The 4716-nt window shown below is 36.9% G+C and overlaps 1 long non-coding RNA gene across 1 annotated transcript; it reads left to right on the forward strand.

Annotated features, from left to right (window-relative positions):
* The first annotated feature begins 930 nt into the window (after positions 1 to 930).
* On the forward strand, positions 931 to 4231 carry LOC135267249 (uncharacterized). Its single transcript, XR_010335639.1, has 2 exons — positions 931 to 3902; positions 3950 to 4231. It is a non-coding gene; the product is annotated as an uncharacterized LOC135267249 (long non-coding RNA).
* The last annotated feature ends 485 nt before the right edge of the window (positions 4232 to 4716 follow it).

Here is a 4716-nt window from a genome sequence, read left to right on the forward strand (position 1 = left end):
TGCATCTGCCCCATAAAAGTTCATTAGTTTCGAATCATAATTTTGTTTGAAATAAACAGTGCTGGTCAAAACTATAACGTAAATTATTTCTTTGAGACGAAATTTAAAGTTTTCATTAAGTTTTATACAAGTTTACTCTATTCTAAGTAAAGGAGTAATCAGGATAAATTGCATTTATCTAGAGTAATATATAATTTGCAGTTTTCAGCCAGAATAAGACGTTTTTAATCTTTTTAATGTAAGTTTTCGTGTTCAAAACAAAGGATCGTCTAAAATAAGCAGTTTTTGTCCAGACTGAAACGTAATTCGAATTTCTGTGCCTAAATAAGGGGTTTTCAGTTTCTTTGATGTAAGGTTTCTTGTTTGTAACAATGAATTAACAAAAATAATTGGTTTTTATCCAAACTGTGGCATGAATCAGCTTTAAGACTATAACGCAAATCTTTTGTTTTGTGCTAAAATAAGACGTTTTTAGTCAGTTTGATATAAGCTTTCTTGTTCAAAGCAAAATATTGTCGAAAATCAACCGTTTTTGTCTAAACTGAAACAAAATTCGGTGGTTTGTGTCCGAATACAAAGTTTTCAGATTCTTTAATGTTAGGTTTGCTGCTTCTAACAAAGAATCAACGAAAATATTTTGTTTTAATACAAACTGCAATATAAAATGTCTTTATAGGACAAAACATGATGTTTGGCATCTGTTTATTAAAAATTTACTCGTTTGGAAGCATAGAATCATTCCAAATTAGCTATTCTCGTCGAAACTATAATGTAATTAGTATTTTGTGCTAGAATACAGCGTTTTTGTTAGATTTATTAACAATTTTGTCTATTTTAAGCAATGAAACGAATAGGATTAGCTGCCTTTATCCAAAGTGATACATAAATTGCTCTTTTATGCCAGATTAATACGTTTTTAGTCTGTGTTAATGCGTAAAAGAAAGGCTATTTAAAACAACACAAAAAAAAAAACTTACCGAGTGGTCCGTCAAAGTGCAGATCGATGTAAGAAGGAAGAAGTAAGGAAAGAGGAAGAATAGGAAAAAAAAGAGAACCTTGACGGTACGGCACAATTAAATTAACGATTAATAAATGCACTGTAAAATGCGGCGTGTGGCTGCCACCCGATCGCTTCTCGACTACTACTACTCTTATCTCTTAGTAAGAAGATTACAAAAACCCCTAAATGAAAAGAGGCGCTAACATTCCCCCCGACCGTTAAGGAATGAAGTTAACTAAAACTAAATTATCAACTAAAGAAAAGAAATATAAGTTCCCTTCCGCATAATAATAATAAATATTAAATTAAATTAAACTGCAAGTAATTGCATCCACCCAAAGAACAAATAACTAAAAACAAAATTATAGGATCAAAACGATCACTGATTTGGAAGGGGACATAGACGAACTATAGGTCGTTTATAAAGACCATTGGGAGTTTTGACGCTGGCGACGCGAACTATCCCATCCTTGCCAGGAAAGACCTCTTGAACGACCCCTAATGGCCAATGCAACGGTGGGGTGTTATCCGTCCGCAAAACTACGACCGTACCGACCTTTATTGGAGAAGATGGCTTATTCCATTTTTGACGAACTTGCAAATTATGTAGATATTCCATGTGCCATCGTTTCCAATACGTTTGCAAAATTTGATCGAGCAGTTCTTTTCGGGTTACTAAATTAGTCGACATGTCTAAATTTTGAATTGGTAGCGATTGAAGGGGCGTCCCTGTCAAAAAATGAGCAGGCGTCAAAGCTAACGGCTCGTTAGGATCCGAGCTGAGCGTACACAATGGTCGAGAATTTAATAAAGCCTCTATTTGAGTAATAACCGTCGTAAATTCTTCATAAGTCAAAATTTGGGTGCCAATAACTTTAGTTAAATGAGACTTCACACTTTTAATGTTTGCCTCCCAGATTCCTCCAAAGTGAGGTGCTGCTGGAGGATTAAATTTCCATACTACATTTCGTTTAATCAATTCATCATCAATACTAGAATGATACTCTTGTGAGGTCACAAATTTTGACAAATCGTCTAGGGCAGTTTTAGCTCCAATAAAATTTGTACCACAATCGGAATACAAAACCGAGCATGGACCACGACGGGATAAAAAACGTTTAAAGGCATTAATAAAAGTCGCAGTGGATAGGTCAGAAGCCACTTCTAGATGTAAGGCTTTGGTAACTAAACAAATAAATAAGCATAAATAAGCTTTCTGGCTTTTTACACCTCTACGACGAGTCAGAGTGATATAGAAAGGTCCGGCATAATCTACACCACTGTGCAAAAATGGTTTCGCTTCTGTAATTCTAGGAGCGGGCAAATCCGCCATACATGGGAAAGTTGCGCGAGGACGAAATTTAAAGCAATAATTACAGTTGCGAATGCGATGTCTAACAACATTTCGTGCAGCTAGAATCCAAAATTTCTGACGCAACAACGACAGTGTAAGATGCGGACCAGTATGTAAATTACGTTGGTGAAAATAGTCTATTAAGAGATCCACCAAGTGGTCTTTTTTGGGCAGCAAAAACGGATGCTGCTGATCATATTCTAAATTTGAGTTTGATAGACGTCCTCCTACTCTAATAACTCCATCTTTAAGAAACGGACATAAGGAACGAATTTTAGGCGAACAAGGTTTATTTTGCTCTAACAAAGCTAAATCTGAAGCAAAATGTTCTCTTTGGACAAGTCTAACTAGCGTTAATTCAGCGGTTTCTAAGTCTTTGAGTGTAATAAGATTTCCTTTTGGCAATATCTTAAGAAATCTGAGAACATATACAACTGCATTGCGCAATTTACTATACGAAGACGATCTATCTATAAGTTGTCGTAAAGGGTTGACACAACGTGAGAAAGTGACGAGAACTATCGGTTTCTCTTCGAGTGGAGGTTCGTCTGTATTAGTTGAAGAGTTAATAGGCCATAACTGTTCGTCCATAAATAACCAACTAGGACCAGTTAGCCAAATCGGGTGGTTTAAAAGGTGCGCCGGTGTTAGACCCCTAGAAATTGGGTCGGCTGGGTTTTCCTTCCCATCGACATGATACCAATTAACCGACGGCACTAATTCTTGAATTTTTGCCACGCGATTTGCTACAAAAGTGTGCCAACGATGAGGAGATGCGTTTATCCAGTTAAGTACGACCGAAGAATCAGTCAGAGCAACAATGTTTTCTATAATTAATCGCGATTGGAAAGTGCTTTCTACAAAATGGATCAGTCTAGCTAAAAGAAGCGCAGCACAAAGCTCTAATCTGGGTATCGAAAGTGACTTTAACGGAGCAACTTTTGATCTAGCACAAATGATTCTAACAGTAGGTACCTTTTCTGGAACTTTTACATACACTACCGCTCCATAACCCTTTTCTGATGCGTCTGCAAATCCAACAATTGTCACAGGTAAATTACTACAAGTTCCTAAATGACGCGGAATTTCAAAGTTTTCCAAAAGATGCAACTCTCCTTTTAAAAGACTCCAAATTTTTTGTATATCAGCCGATACAGGATCGTCCCAACCAAGTTTTTGAACCCAAATTTCCCGAATCAATAATTTTGCATATAAGGTAACGGGAGCCAACAATCCTAAAGGATCCCAAATGCGAGCAATTATTGACAAAATATTCCGTTTCGTACATTCTATGTCAGGAACACTAATTTTAAAACCAAGCAAGTCGGTTTGCGGATGCCACTGAAAACCTAAGACCTTCAAGGAATCATTGCTAAATTCAACGGGCTGAAAGCAGCGTTCCGATTCTAAAATTTCTGACAATAATTCATTAGAGTTTGTTGTCCATTTGGTTAAGCTAAACCCCCCGGCCCTAAACAAACCAATTAAATCGCGATACAACGCAATAGCTTCTTCACTGGTAGGAACACTAGTTACAACATCGTCCATGTATGTATCTCTATTTACAATTCCTGAAGCTAACTGAAAATTTCTAGATTCGTCCGAGGCAAGTTGCTTAACTGTACGAAGAGCTAAAAATGGCGAGGCTTTGACTCCAAAAGAGACTACATTGATTTCGTATGTTTGGAGAGGTTCATTAATCGAAAATCGCCAGAGAATTCTTTGAAAGCATCGATGATCGGGATTAAGCCAAATTTGTCTATACATCTGACGTACGTCAGCGGTCATGGCTACAGCAAATAGTCTAAAATTCAGTAGCAAAGAAACTATATCGGTTTGTAATTTTTCACCAGTATATAAAACATCGTTCAAAGAAAGCGAATTACTACCTTTGGCGCTAGCATCAAACACAACTCTCAGTGGAGTACTAGTACTTTCCTTAAAAATAGCATGATGCGGAATGTAAAATGAAGATTCGCTATTCAATCTATGTGGCTCTACTAAAGACATGTGACCTTGCTCGATGAAGTCTTGTATTGCATCGCAATAACTTTGATGAAATGCTGGCATTGAGCGAAATTTTCTTTCTAAAGCTAGATATCTTCGAAAAGCGTTTTGAAATGAACTACCCAAATTAGGAGGAAATTCTTTAAAAGGAAGCGAGACTATGTATTTTCCGGACGGTTCGCGTTTAACCGTAGAAACGAAAAGTTCTTCACATTTTGCGTCATCTTTATTCAATGAAACACTGGGACTGGGAACCTCTTCCATTGACCAAAATTTTTCAAGTGCTTTATCTAGAGGTGGTTCCTCAATCAAACAAAATGAATGTGTTTCACAATTCGCGGCTACATGTGGTATT

The sequence above is a fragment of the Tribolium castaneum genome, chromosome 10 (genome assembly GCF_031307605.1).
Source record: "Tribolium castaneum strain GA2 chromosome 10, icTriCast1.1, whole genome shotgun sequence".
In the NCBI taxonomy this organism is placed as follows: Eukaryota; Metazoa; Arthropoda; class Insecta; order Coleoptera; family Tenebrionidae; genus Tribolium; species Tribolium castaneum.